The sequence below is a fragment of the Amblyomma americanum genome, chromosome 2, assembly GCF_052857255.1.
Source record: "Amblyomma americanum isolate KBUSLIRL-KWMA chromosome 2, ASM5285725v1, whole genome shotgun sequence".
In the NCBI taxonomy this organism is placed as follows: Eukaryota; Metazoa; Arthropoda; class Arachnida; order Ixodida; family Ixodidae; genus Amblyomma; species Amblyomma americanum.
The window spans coordinates 101,018,640-101,035,090 of record NC_135498.1 but is presented as its reverse complement, the minus strand read 5'-3'; positions in this window follow the sequence as shown (position 1 = coordinate 101,035,090).

Genomic DNA, 16,451 nt, shown 5'->3' with positions numbered 1-16,451 from the left:
GCGGCATAACAAGCGCGTGCATACATGTGCATGTCACCGCGACTAAGTAGCACGTCTCAGGAGATTCCGAATGGGATCTTAGTTGCTTGTGTCGTAATGCTGCTTGTTTATTTTTCTGATGCGCCATTCGTCTGCACCAGATGCTGGTGATATGATTTATTTCTCTCTTTCTTCTTTTTTCTCCGCTACCCCATTTAGTATAAGCAACCAGCTTAGATGCTGCTTGTGCCATTTGTTTTCGAAAAAAAATATTTCATTCATAGTAATAAAGGGCGTTATTTTGACTTTTTTTTCTCTTCATTTACGCGGAATAGCAACAGTTGGCGCCAGCATCAAGCTTGCAGCGTGCAGCAGGGTGGTTGTGCAGTGTACAGCACAAGCTTGATGTGGGCGCACAGTGCGCCTGCTCTTTTGCAGAACAAAACGAACAAAATTCGCGGGAACAAAATGCGAGCTAGAAATCGTATTTCAAACTTCTTATAAACGAGAAAAGGTCCTCCTGTTGCTTATTTCTATGCGTTTTTTACGACGTTTGGAAGAGGTATTCTGTAGACTATTTTTGGAAATTTCTTGACTGCGCCCAGAATACAGATTCTGAAACGTCTTTTGACCCGGACATTAGTCGAGCTATATGATTGATTTAAGACGTTAACCAGCTGAAAGCGCATTTCCAGACACGTTTTCTAGCAAATTTTGTTTTCGTTTGAGATATTTCATTTGAAGACGTCTCATATCTCAGTTCGTGCTACCTAAAGTGCACTAACACAGGAGAGAGGCAAACAAAACAGAACACAGTTTGTTCACCGGGCACTGCGACATTCCATCGACCGGAGGATCACGATGGGCCGTCCCGAAGCGCGCGCTGTCTCGGTGGTCCGCGGCTGGACTAATAAATTCCTTATTCACTGAAAAGGTCTCGTTACTTTATTTACAGACCTCGTAGCTATTGGTCTGCGCATTAATTAATGACCGTCATGACATAAGTATCGGACAGTTTTCTGCTGATGAGAAAGGGAAAACTAGCGCCAGATTTCAGTAGATGAGATGGGGTGAACCAAGGTCTCTGAGGTCCCGTATCAAGGTATGCGGTTTGCCAAACCTACCGGAGTACTGCCAGTTCACCCAATCATGTAGGCCATGTACACGAGCATTAGTTATACATGCCACCGCACGAATGGACCATGTCGCGGAGCGTAGAACAATCGCTGCAGCATGCTGTGCGCAGCCAGAGTCGACCCTATTTAAACGCGAGAGCGTCAGTACCACTATGTGAGAAAAAATTGTCCGGCGTCGGCATTGGCGACCATTTCAAGCCTTGCAGCATCAACGGTCGGAGCAACCGGCCGCTGGGGCAACCTAGGAGGGCCACGCATGTCACGTGAACTTGTGACGTCATCACAACCTGCGTACTGGATTATGAGCAAACTGACCACTGTGGCAGGTGGCAGTTAAATTAATGATTGGGCGCGATAGGTTGCTCGGGAAGAGCAACCTGGGTCTCACAAACCCCACCGGTAGCAGCACCTGCCATCACGGGGCAGTGGCGCACCGCTTAACCGCTCGCTGCACCACTGCTATGGAGGCCACAAAACCACTGCGTCATGAGTGGTATGAGGACTACCAGTGATCACTGAATGTAAAGTTGAGAATTGCCACTTGTGCATATACGGGCGCTGACCTATTAAAGGGGCTCTGAAACGCCTTCCGAGAAGAGCACGTCAACTTGCTCAATCACTGTATTTTGTTGTCTTGAAAACATGAGCCAAACAATTCACTTCTACACGCAGCAGAGAACCCACAATGACGCGCGAAAGTTGGCGAGCTCTTCCCGGCGACTTTTTCATTAGAGACTTTTAGTATAGCGTACGCAGACATACGCAAAGACATAGCGTACGCTATGAAATAGCGTGCTTCGTACTGCGCATGCGCTAAACGCTATTCCAAACCGAGGTTTAGCGTACGTGCGCGTTACGTACGCTATTTCTCGAATTTAGCGTGCGTGCTCTTGCGTACGCTGGGAAAAATAGCGTTTTCAAGATGGCGGCGCCCACGTCCCCCGCTTCGGAGAGAATTCGTCAATGTTATTGGGTTTTTAGGCATATTCATTGCTTTAAATGGCACACGGGATATTTGCTTTGCCTCGCCTCGCCAACAGCATAAAGAAAGAGGGATAAACTTGCCCAACTTACGATTCTGTGTAACAATTCCGCAGCTCTTAACCCTAACAAGACAGAACCGACTGTGGATTGCCTTGATTTGGATTCTTCAGGAAATGTTTGGAAACCATTTGGCCACGCAACCGGCTATCTGCGTGATGCGACTTGGATAACATTGGTCATGCCTTGGCTAAATAGAAAAATCTTTGTCGCAACATATTTTCACAATTTAACACCAGATGGCGCCACTGCAACCTACGCTATCGTTGCGTTCAGGTTGGCATACGATAAACTAAAAGTGGTCGTGCGGCCTCCTCTGTTACCTCCCGCTAAATGCTTGCGTATAGCGTACGCAAGTGCTCATACGCTATACTAAAAGTCTCTATTCTCGCACCCTCCTCCGACGCTCGCACCTGCGTAAACAAGTCGAGAGGCGGCTATTGGTGAGATTATTTGAGACGTCAGGCAGATACCAAGGCCGCGGCCAATAAGCATACAGGGAAGGAAGCTCCGCTCCCGGAAGTGGAGCTGGCAGTGGAGCGCCGACCTTCCAGAGTGCAAAAAGTGATGAGAGGAGAGGGAAGGGCGCGAAGACGTTGAAATTCAAATTTTGACAAGTAATTCAGCTTCTACAAAACTCAAAAAACATTAAAAAATTCTTGCTGGACAATATTCCTGAAGCGGCGTGCTTCAATATCCCAGGCACGCCGCATCTTTATTAGAGCCCCATTCAGAGCTCCTTTATTTTCGAAGAAAATTATTCGAAAACTATTCGAGAACTTGAACGTGTATTCGATTCGTTTCGAATATTTTTAAACCTTCACCATCTGACTCGAATGGGAGGATATTCGATTTTCTATTAGATATTGCTATATATATATATATATATATATATATATATATATATATATATATATATATATATATATATATATATATATATATATATATATATATATATATATATATATATATATATATATATATATATATATGGTCACCGGAACTTGAAAAAACATAACAGGATTTAATTCACGACGTTTCGGCTGGAGGACCAGCCTTTTTCGAAGAAGGCTGGTCCTCAACGTCGCTAATTGAATCCTGTTATGTTTTTCAAGTTCTATGGCTATATATTATATTGATCAAACAGCTGCCAAGAAATCAATTTTAGTGTATATATAAATATATATTGTAAAGAAGAAGACGACAAATACAAAGTAGATCACTCGTGACAACAAAGAAGATGGTCCTGCGCGTCAGTCGTATTGCTATCGCCACGAGAGTCTGTGCCCGACCAGGTCGCCCTCGGACTGTTCTCGCCGCTGCCTCCGTCCTCCCGGCTCTTTTCAATAAACCCCCAATATATATATATATATATATATATATATATATATATATATATATATATATATATATATATATATATATATATATATATATATATATATATATATATATATATATACATATATATATATATGAAGGGCGCCAACAGTCACCGAAACGAAGGTGCATAGGGGAACGTTCATTTTTTTTTTTATGTGTTATGCTTATCAGTGGGATAATAATACTTAGATTAATAAATCGCTTAAAGAAAATTACTTATAAAGCAGCAGAAAAAACAACCATGCCGCCGGTGGGATCCGAACCCACGACCTCCGAATATCGCGTCCGGTGCTCTTACCAACTGAGCTACGGCGACGGCTGTCCAATCTGCTGCTCTCGTGGGTATTCATGTTTACTGGGTGTAAGCGAGCCTTGAGAGTGTTCACCAGCGCCACCATCGACCATAGCGGCGGACGTAGCACATCCTGTAATACCGCGAGCGTGACGTAGAACGTCAATTAACGGTGAGGGCGGAAACTGTGCGAGAGCCCTCTTATGCTACCTATGGCATCAAGACTGCCAGAACCGAGACCCTCGTTAAGCTATTAGCAGACAAGTTAAAGGAAATGAGGGGCCCGTTTGACAAATTTATGAAGGGCGCCAACAGTCACCGAAACAAAGGTGCATAGGGGAACGTTAATTTTTTTTTAATGTGTTATGCTTATCAGTGGGATAATAATACTTAGATTAATAAATCGCTTAAAGAAAATTACTTATAAAGCAGCAGAAAAAACAACCATGCCGCCGGTGGGATCCAAACCCACGACCTCCGAATATATATATATATATATACATATATATATATATATATATATATATATATATATATATATATATATATATATATATATATATATATATATATATATTAGCAGACAAGGCAAAGGAAATGACAGGCTTGACAAACATATGAAGCACGCCAACAGTCACCGAAACCAAGGTGCACAGGAGATGTTGCTATCTTTTTTTAATTTCTAGTGCTCATCAATGGGGTAATACTTCAATTAATCTATCGCTTAAAGAAAATTACTTATTAAGCAGCAGAAAAAACAACCATACCGCCGGTGGGATCCGAACTCATGACCTCCGAATATCGCGTCCGGTGCTCTACCAACTGAGCAACGGCGACGGCTGTCCAACCTGCTGCTCTCGTGGGTATTTATGTTTTGCGTGTAAGCGAACCTTGAGAGTGTTCACCAGCGCCGTTGGCTCTGCTGCTTTATAAGTAATTTTCTTTAAGCGACAGATTAATAGACGTATTCTCTCACTGGTGAGCACTACAAAAAAAATAGAAACATTCCCCTCCTTTGAACCTTGATTTCGGAGACGGTTGGCTTGATTGATATATATATATATATATATATATATATATATATATATATATATATATATATATATATATATATATATATATATATATATATATATATATATAACGAATTACGGACCCGTGCGAAAATCCTAACTGTTCGAACAGGTTTAAAGCGCAATTTCCAGTTGATTTTCCAGTTTGTTAATTGATTTCAACTGGTGCTCAGCTGAGAATCAAGTGGAATTAACAGGAAATAGTTCCTTAAGCCATTTTGACCAGTTAGCATGCATTTTCACCTGGGAAAGCTCGCAAGCTTCAATGAAAAAAAAAGGTACCTTTGGACAGCAAAAAAATTCTTTACAAGGTGGTAAAGAAGGGTTCCGAGGAAGAGCATGTGCTCGTCCTGTCTCTTAAGTCGTTCTTTGTGTCCCATCTTATCGTGTGACATTGTTTCGTGATTGATGTAATATGGGTAAAATTGAGGCTATCTCTCGCGGTATATAGTTGGACTCTAAGGGTACGAGTGCGGAAGCAGTGCCCCTATATTTTACCCCATTAACATTGCTGAAGTAGTACTTTAATTTACGCTAGTTGGTTCATAGCTGAAACTCATTCTAAACACTGCGCGAAAGAGACACGCACAAAGAAGGAACGTGAAAACAGCGGGAATCGTTGTTTTCATGTGCCTTTTTGGCCCTGTCTCCTCAGCGCGATCTTTTGAATCAGTTTTACCGTTGCTAATTTAAGCAAACGTTACCTAAATACATAAGAGCTATCAAAGCACGCGTCGATGCAGGCTGTTCGCACATCATAACAGAGAAAATTTAGATAGGATCTAATTGTGCTGATAGTTTTGCAGAGATGATCCATGCTTTCTGGGCCGCTCATGCGGAGGAAGATTAGTCGGATGCAAAGTCGTTATAGTCCACGCAGCATCAGCAACGGTCAGCTACAATGCATAACCCGATCGATAAAGACTAGAATAAGCATGTCTAGCGGGGAGCTCAGTCTTATTGCAATTTGTTGCGCATATTTCATACTTCAAGAGACTGCACCCCTCACGCCCAAGTTTATCGTACATGCAGCTATATAATTTAGTATACCTTACTTTTTTTCATTACAGAATAATTTCCTACCTGTTCTCTTGGCAAAATTTATTATCGGAATCAGTCTTCCAAAGAAAATTTGAGCGCTCCGCTTTGCCGCACAGCGACTAGCATCCACAATGCCACATTAATAGGCGCAGTTGCTCTTACGATTGTTATTGAGCAATACTGTTCATGGCAAGCTTTGTTTCTAATGAACGTCGAATTCGTGCAATTCTGTGTCTGTATTTTTATATTTTATTCACGACCCCTCGATTTTGGTAAATTCCGCCTTTACACTGTGGTGGTTATTTCGCAGGGGCTGGTTGAAGGGATGGCACGCTGCGAAATTGAATGAGGGAGATCATTTCTGCATGTGCAGCCTCAAAAGTATAGAGCCTGAGGACTCTGCGTCTAAGCCGAACGTCTGGAACTTTGTCAGGGGGAGCACGGTGCTAGAAGTACGAGAGCCATTTCATCTTCGAGAGTTTTTTACACTTACGATTCAGAACGATCCCGAGTGCTTTCTATTTCTGCTTTGGCTGTTTGCTGTCAAACAGCTTTTACATGACTGATGCTATCATGCTATCTACGAGCTCACGGGTTAAACGAAATAGGCCCCGAACTGGTGTCCAAATAAGAAGTATTTTTCCTCTTACTCTCTTGCAGTCTGACGTTATGCCCGCGTTGATGTTGTCCTGTGCGGGCATGACCTGAGAATGGCCGGGGGGAACAATAGACGACTATTTGGCCCTATTTTCGTATCAGCATTACCGTGGGCTGAGTTCCACCTCAAAATTGCTTTAATTTGGTTTAAATCTAGCCACCCAGTATAAACTGATCGATGCCACAAACGCGTCTAAAACACTTTACAGTACGAGGTTCTGAGCACTGGGCCATTCTTCATGCAATACCCGGTTTATCAGAAAGCGAATGCTTACGTTGCGCCTTGTTAGTGCTTTCTACTACGACGCGCTCCTCTAAGTTGTTTCCATAAATACCGCGCCCTCGTACATCAGACTTGAGCATTCTAAACGCTCGTTGCTGTTTACCTTTGTACACCACGTGCGAGAGGCGTACTCGCATGAGTTCTTCCACAGATATTTGCTTCCAAAGCCACGCCGTACGCGTCGTGATACAGCGTGTGTGCAATGGCCGGCCTAGTAAGCGACGAGCGTGTGCACGCACTCGGCCCATTAGTTGCAGCGAGCTATGCGCTATGCATCCCTTCCTGTCTCGTGCGGAAATGCTCCCGCTTATAGAGCCAAAGCTTCGCTGCTATCTGACGCTATAGCGCACCAAGCCCGAGCTCGAGCCACGATCCACTCTCCCTCGGGCCTTCCGCGCCAATTAGGACCGGCTACGTTGCACGCGCGTAGCGTCAAAAACAAAAGCGAACGATGTCAAGAGCGGGACGCGCCTCTTTATCCCACACTCCTTCCTCAAATGCCACCGAAACGGCCTCGTCGTAGCCCCGTGCCGCCACGGATGCCCGCAGCCGGCAGAGACAATCTGCGCCACGGCTCGTCTTGGCTATATTTACGTCGAGCGATTTGTCACCGACTTTCCGGAAGATAACCCCTCTCCCTCTCCTCCCCTTCCTCTTGCAGGTTTTTCCGCCGACGACCGTTACTGCGGTGGCTCGTGTGTGGGAGAAAAACGCCGGACGGCGTCTTCATTTCAAGCGTCATTTGGCGGGCAAATTGAAAAGGGCCTCGTCGCTGACGACACGCCGTTGTGGCTATCGATAGCCCCCTCCCCTAGCCACCACGGGCCGGCGTCGTCTGCTGGCGACAACGTCGTCTGCGAGCTCTAGATCATGTGACGCGTTTCGGGTGGTAAGGCGAGGGGATGGCTCCCCGAAATGGTGTCCGGCGGATGTACGAAAACGAGAAAGGGAAAAAGGAAAAATAAAAGTGAAGGGGCTGTTTCGGACACACGAGCAGCGGATGTGTGGATCAGCTTGGATACGAGCGTGTCCGGGAAGGAGTGACCGAAAGCGGCGCCGTTCGAGACCGGCGTACAAGCGGAGTGAAATATGTCGGCAGCACACAAATAGTGCGAAAGTAAGGTTCCGTGGGCGAAGGCAAATGAAAGAAGCGGAGAGGTGTTGGCGCTGAACAGCGAACCGAAGCTCCCACCCCACAACAAGAGTGGCGTCTGCCACCGGAAGACGCGCTGGCCAGTGCTGCTTACAAAGACTTCCGAAAGTGCCCCTAATCGCTGCATGCTGTGGAGTTCGCTGGCAAGCAGGTTTTTGAAAGTTGCTTCGGAATGACTCGATTTAAGTAGATAGCTCCGAACAGGAAATCCTTGCCCCATCGAGCCGGTAAGCAGTATAGCGTTAGCGTGGTTTTACCGTAATTATGCAGTATCGGGGCGTTGTTGGAGCCATCCTCAAATCAGCAGAGCTCCTGCAACGGTTGCTGAAGCCGATGGTCCCCGGAGACAACGCTGGAATTTTTTTGAGGCTATATATCTGTAGATCCTGTTTCGGCTATCACCTTACCCTTTCCGTCCTTCTCAGCCACTGATCCCCACTCAAGTTTTTTGCTGCATTTGGGAGTCCATTTATTGAAGAGGCTATGAACTCTTTTCGAGGAACGATGCACAGAGTAAGGAGTAAGGGTACGGCATTGCGAATTCGAGAGATAGGACAGAGGCAACTTGCAGTACATCTTTCTGCCACCTGCCTTTGCGTGCTCTGTGTTTGACAGGAAGCAGCCGGTAAGGTGTTAGTAGTACCTTCGCTGCGCTGCAAGACACCTCCGACGGCCATTTACCGAGCGTCAATAAAACGGTACAAAAATTTAAAATCTTCACATTTAATCGTAGCAAGAAAACAATACCGGGTGGTTGAGCGTAGATGAAACGGCGAGGAAAAAAACGCTGAAGAGAGCCAAAGCGATTCCCTCCTTTTGCTATCGTTTAAAATAGCAACAGAGTTGTCGTTTCTGTACGCATGGAAATAACAACCCACGTCTATCCACTTCGCAACGAACTTCGTATTAAAAAAAAAAACGAGCCGTCCGGTGCTGATAACGTTTTTGGTGATTGTTGTATTTTATTGACAAATATTCCGGTACCGCAGCAGTAGAATACGAGAGAAAACGCCGCGGTGGCCGAGTGGTTACCGCGCTCGGCTGCTGGCCCGGAAGACGTGGGTTCGATCCCGGCCGCGGTGGTCGAATTTCGATGGAGGCGAAATTCTAGAAGGACCGTGTACTGTGCGATGTCAGTGCACGTTACGGAAACCCAGGTGGTCGAAATTTCCGGAGGCCTTCACTACGGCGTCCCTCATAGCCTCAGTTTTTTTGGCACGTTAAACCCCCATACACCCATACCCCCCCCCCCCCCCGCCCCCCCAAAAAAAAGAAGAAATGAACGAGTAAACCACCTACCAAATCCTGAAGAAGCAGTTGACATTAGTGGTGAACGGAGCAAAATGAGTGTGCAATTTCGGCTATGCGTCATCAGAATTGACCGGGTTGCAGAGTTTGGACAAGCCAATTAACAAATGACAGGATGACAAATTACGAACTAACGAACACGTACAAACATAAAACAGATTTAGACAAAATTACGGGCGCCGCTGCCGAACTAATGTATCGCTAATCTAATTCATATTACACGCGCTGATGCAGGGGAGGGGAGGGGGAGGATATTAGCCGGATGCACAGAAACGTGAGAGCCCAGCCAGTGGCTTCACACGCGATTCCCACAACATCCCGGTAAGCGTTTAAACTTAAAGCTGGCTTGAAAAAAAAACAGTCACAAAAGACAAGGGACAAGAGAAGGAGTATACACGCCACGTTTGGCAGGCCAGGCAACGGAAGTATTCTGGAATCAGCTCAGAGCACATCTGCCAAAAAAAGAAAGGGTGAAGGTGAACAAAGGCACAGTGATATACTTGGAAGGTGCGACAGTGCCAAAAGCTGCTGATGACATGCTGAAAAATGACCCTAAGTACAGCCTTACACCAAGCTTAAGGGGCCATGAGATGCTCGCCACCGTACACCGGCTGGCTGATAAAGCCCCAGTCGTGGCGTGTACACTCCTTCTCTTGTCCCTTGTCTTTTGTGACTGGTTTTTTTCAAGTTACTATGAACCAACTGGCCCGCATTTCAATCCTTAAAGCTGGCTTCACCCAGCGCACAGATACGACAGGAGAAGCCAAGCCAACGAGGACTTCTCTCCACGCAGACCGTATTGACCTACTTTGGTCTTGAACTATCCGGAAATGGAGAAACAGGGGACCTGGGAGATGGCAGCGCAGCGTTCTGGCTGCTTATGACCATTTCGATTCTTTCTCCGGCCCGGGCGTAGAAGTCGTGCAGTTACTTAAGGCAGGCAAACATGTGGACTAGGAAGTTACTACCTCCTGTCCTCAAAGAAAAAAAAAAGAAAAATGTATAGCCGCCTCCTTGCAGATAATACGCATTGAACAGCCGACCCTGCTCGAAAAGTGAACACAGAGAGAGATACGATACGGAAGAAAAACTAACCGAGGCATTATTAGAATGGCGTTTCTGGAACCAAGGTGAAGTCTTAATGGAGAGCGGGGCGCAGTAGAAGGCCTCCTTCTTGAGGCCCTGTTGCCAAGGCACACAGTGTGATGCACTAAGACGCGAGGAACAGATAAAGGTTGAGCTGCCGCTGAACTTACGGCAAAACGTTTATGGCATATGACCAGCGTTTGGGGGCACTCGCGTAGTACGATGCGACGTGAGCGTACATAACAGCGGGCTCACCTCACTTCGTGACGCAACCAGAAATAGAGGTTGTCCCACTAGAAGGCCGCTCCGAAATGCTTGATCTGTTCAAGACAGAATGACAGGCCGGTATGACGCAAAGCTTGAGTATGTCTAGGGGTTGGACGTTTCAGATTGTGAGTTTTGAAAATGCGGCCAACTTTTTCCGGCGTTTATTTCAGACCGCAGCTTTGATCTTTTTTTCCAGATAGGTTATTATCTATGGATGAATTATTTGTGTTTTTCAGTGATATAATATTGTCATCATGTGCTGTCAAAAGTCATTTAGAGATTAGCTTAGCGTTTTTATGAGTACGAGCAGTATATTTACCGGTTATTAACTGTCAAAAAAGAAGAACCACTTGTACATAAAGCTGTGCTTGTACATGAACATTAAAAAAGTAATGGGGGTTCACTTATGTGACCGACAGAAAACAAAAAAAAACGATTCCCTGTTTGCTTTTAAAGACTGATTGATTTTTCATGTTTTATTTGGGTTGTTGCGCTGGGATTATCAAGAGGGCGACGCATCACGTGGTCTCTGCATTGATTGTAACGATGGGAATGTCGATAAATCGTCGCGGTAGCTAGAATACGACACTCTTTCATTCGAGACGCTTATGCTGTTAACGAATAGCGTTACATTGGAAGACTGCGCTTGGTTACTAGAGGAAGCATCCCGTTCTGCAAAGACGTAAGGTAACGGTTCATGCCCCAGAATGCACAACTGAGTTACTTATTAACTGAGTTAAGCCACACCCATCTGACCCCGCCTCTGACTTCCGTACTTTATTTCCTCCTTTGACTGAGTGTAACATCTAACCAGTAAGACCGCTAGTTGTGGCGTGCTCGCCAAGGATACCGTTTTGCTAGCATTTTACGGTCAGAACGTGATTTCGAAAATTGAATTTCACGTACTTTAATCTTTTCTTTTTGGAGTAAATAAGTTGGCGAGAGTGAGAAAGAGAGTTGTATTGCAACTGTTGCAGGAAAAATAGAAATATATTTGTCGGATAAAACATCATTTAATATCTTTGGACCTTCAATTTGGCTCGAGACCTTCGATTTGATCTTTTACACCGATCTGAATAGCAGCACAAAATGTACTAATTGTCGGCGTACCGATTTCTCAAATCCTCACCGCGCTGACAAATTCTTGATGTTGGCTTTTGAATGTGGGTACATTAGCTAGAATAACGTGGATGCAATGGTTTTATTATTCCTTCTCAATTTTTGGCATTAATGAGTAATATTAAGTTCTCCTGATCTCGTGTAAATGAAAAAAAAAAAACAAGTGAGGAGCTCGTTTGCTGCAGGCACACGTCGATCAAACCCATCATTTTGGTTTCTGCACTGAATGTTTGCCCACATTGGCATGAAAGGAATATGTAATGGCTGGCATTGATATTTTTCAGAAGCACTTGCTTATTTTTAAGTGAATACTTGCTTTCGACAACGCGGCGTGCAGCAGCCCAGTGACGGTATGTAAGAAATTAGCACTGTTCATTTAATGACACCGCAGCAGGTGAAGAATAAGATTTCCTTTAAAGCCTCGCGTCGTATTCAGGCTGCCCAAAACCTCGCTGTGACAACCACGACCAAATTAATCAGCCTGTGCCGGGAAACTCCACTGGTGGAGATTTACTCTCATGCACGATAGATGGCGCCACTAAATCAACCTTCGCCGCATTTTCTGCATTCACCTGGAGTCTTCAAGTACCGAGCAGTCGCGGCTAATTGTCAAGGGCTATAGCAAATCAGCGACGCCGGTTAGATGTTGAAGCAGATTTATGTGCAACTCTTGAAACAAGCAGTTGGGAGAGTGGAGAAAGGGGTGGTCCTAACTGCACAATGCATTTTTTCAACTGTCTTCGTAATAACACAAAATAAAAATGGAAGCAAGTGCGGTTTTCACACAGGCAATTTCTTGTTTGTGAGAAGGGGAAGGGGGGTGTCTTCCGGTTTCTCTTCCTTAAATCCTTCATTGGTTGGACATGCGTGCATGACCAAAAAGTGTGCGGGTGGGGGGGGGGGGGGGGTTATTGTTTCTGCGGTACCTTCCAAAGGCATTCTATATTCCGTTTCATACATAGCAGGCAACGCTGCCAAAGCTGGCCTGCCTGTTCGCGCAGGCTAAGTCTCGCTCTCAAAAAAGTACTTCGCCATGCAACAAAAATGAGCACCAGCATATTTCGTTGCGACAGATCTTAAGTGCCGTGAATGACAATCTCCTGGACTTCGTTTTACCTCTTGCCACTTTTCGTCCTCCAACTCAGCGAGACTTCGAAAAGTAAGAATTACTTTGGAGGTCTGATACTCGGTTGGTAGGGCGAGTCGCCCTTAGTCGAACCGCGCTTAAAAAAATAGTTCGCACTCGTCGCAAATTATAGCCAGAGGGTCCGAGCACTGATTCCCTCAAAGCTTCGACCGTAATTCTCAATGCTACCACTTCGTTTTATATCGCTCTTTGTTTTCATCCATACAGCCACCGAGGTTTGGAGACGCTCAAATGATACGTGGCGGAGAAATATGGTTTCGCGGACACACTATGTCTGCAGCATCCGCTGCGTTTCTTGCCATGTATGAATCACAGTACATATAGGTAACCCCTCATAAGACTTCCGAGAGCTGCGCCTTGACGCGAAGCGTCCACTGTGAAAGTCAGCGAGGCCCTGAACGCAGTAACTTTGCAATTGAAGAAACAAACTGGGCAGCCCTTTTTCGCCTCGTGTTAAAGTTGTACACACGAAATGCAGAGTATTGGGCTTCCAATCAAAGGTTCCCGGCAGGATTATCCACCCGGACACAATATATGTTACAACGACAGTTTCGTGAGGGACATTTTCGGGGTTAAACAGTGTAGGTGCTGGAATTGGATTTCGGTGGTGGATATGCCGAAATCTCAAAAAATGAGAAAAAATCATATTTTCCGATATAAAATGTTTATTTCACATGCCAGTGCAGAATTATTCTTTTATTCATGGAAATAATTTTCGCAACACCAACTTTTGAGCCGTGCTACAGTGTTGGATACTAGGCAAGTTCGCTACCTGTTACGTGTGGTAAAGCTTCAGACACTAGAAATCGACCTTAAAATCACAGTTCTCATCACATGGGGAGTGGGGGAGGGGGGGGGGGGCGTCTTCTGACAATGTGCAAAATGGTTGTTTTTATTGCAGAATTAAAATGTAGTCGATGAGGTCGAGTTTCAAAAATGGCGTCCAGGGAAGACTGGCGGACCCTTCTGAACGCACACAATGCGCAAAAATGAACGCACATAACACAAACCTTGCACAGGGAAAGTTTAGATCCGCTAGAGCCTACTCCAGCGGGCGCAAACTTTTGCACCATAAATTTTAAAGCTACTGTGCAAGAAAAAAAAATGGTGTTCTATGTGGGACGCGAGGCGCATATGTGTTACCCAATTACTCGATCCAACTAAGTGCAAAAGACAATGTTTTCTAGGTCATGCCGAGCTCTGAACTAAGGACATGTGGGCCAGGGTGTGGCGATATCAGGACTACTACAATCTGTGATCGTGCGGCAGTGAAGGGCGTGGGATTCAGTGCACGACATAGAAACTGAGGAGGGCTGGGAACGTACAATTGCCGCTGTGACTTCTTCACAGGCAAAACCGTTTAACATACTTACTACTGAACACTTATATCCACGCTACATTGAACAATAGACGCTTATTGGAAAATAGCCAAGGGTAAACCCTGGCAGGACTGCTCTTCCTCAAGACGCTGACGAAGGTACTGAACCTTAGATTTGCGAGGCCTCATTCGTGATTAGCTACAAGCTCGGACTAACTCTAAGGTTGCTCTAAGTGCAACCAAGCGCCGTTGCCTCGTCATGAGCTCAGGAAACGGCGATCCCACACTGCAGATACATCGCTGGCTCGAGTAGCGCCGCGCTCTTCGGGGGTTATGTAAATTCCAGGAACCACCGCACGATAGACAAGGCCATGTGCTCCGGCACTACTCGTTATTCCACTGGCGCTGTGCTACTAATCACAGCCTTATGAATCGTCTGACAGCTAACCATACAAGAGTCATTAATGCATGAACAATTGGGCAACGCAGCACTTGCTCTTACATGCGTAAAACAGAAAAGGCATTTGTCATGATTTGCGTTATGTCCAACAACGAGAAGGCATACATGAAAGAAGCGGCATGTGCCGTGACTTATAGGGACACCTCTATCAAGAATGAAATAAATGCTAATCATATCATAGTGCACAGACAGTACGGGTTCCAGGTATACCCTCCCAACCTCGTTTACGAGAATGAAGGGTGTTCAGGTAAAGAACGTCTGACGCTCATGAAGCATTCTCGGAAGACGTTACAACTGTCGCCGTCACTTGAGATTTGGGTAAAATGAAAAAGGCTAAGAGTATACTTGGCGCCTTTTAAGGCCCCGTCCTCAACGCTGATGCGGCGAAGCCAACCACCGAATAGATAGATAAAGAGGAGGAGGGAAAGGCAGGTATGTTAACCAGAAAGGGGTTCCGGTTGGCTACCCTGCACTGGGGAAGAGGGATTAGGGGACTAAAAGGAGGAAATCGACATGAAACGGGGGGTCAGGTGTTCTCCGATGAGAAGATTGTGGCGCGAGGAGGGACACGTGCAGTGAGGGGACGCAGAGAAACCCCAGAATCTCCGTAATAAGTATGCACCAACAAAAACACAAACAGTTCGTACTCAACAATTCTGGACATTTTTGAACGGAAAAGAGTTTATGGACGCAATTTTTTCATATATTGAAATATTTCACTATTCGAATCAATATATCCGCAGATCTCACGTTGGCAGGCTTACTCTTATTTGTTTATTAACGTAGTTTTGCCATCAAAAGCATTCCTCATGGAAGTCTGAAATGGTCGATGCGAGCTATGAAAATAGTTTAAAAGAAAGATTTTGCTACAGATCGAAAGAATGAACCATTAGCTTCAATATTTCCATAACAACACCTTACAGTTTTCTACTATTCGAAATTTTTGTCCAAAAATTTTGAACATGATTGTATCGAGCGTTGCGGATAAGAGATAGACGTAAAAGGTGCGCTGACGATCGATAAAAAGGTTATGCCATGATGACAATCCGAAAAGATTTGCCATCCCTTCGTTCACTATATGCAATCAGATCACCATTATCTATAGCGTGTCCCTACTCAATGCCGAATCGTCAGTGGTTCAACTGATCCCTTCGAGCTTACACTGCGACCTTTAGTTAACTTCCAAGGTTTACCCTGAAAGCAAAACGAGAAGTTTATTGTGTTCCGGCTTCATATGCGTTTCGGTTCCCCTTGTAGGTATAACTGATAACTTTCCGTACGCCACTAGCCGCTTACCGGCGGGGAAAAAATCGCGCATGTCTTCTATGCTATGTACATCTGTGTGCCGTTTGTTGCGCGATTAGGTGAGCCCATTTAGCGCTGTCGTAGACGCCGAGGCTTCAGCCTTTCTTGCAGAGGCTATCTCATGGAACCTTCATTCATCACAGTCCATGTCAGACGCATCAAAAACGCTTGACAATTAAAAACAGCGTAATACGAGAACAATTTTCGGTGGCCTTCTACAGGTCGTCGCGCTTTCCATCCACCAATGCAATGAGAGTTTAACGACCAGGCTGAACTCAGCGCTCAAGCCGATTCTGTTCAAACTTACTATCGTATACACGACTTGACATGACTGCGCCACTTCGCAGATTTCATTGAAAAATTGAGGTTTCCTCATGCCGACAGAGGCTGCAATGATTCT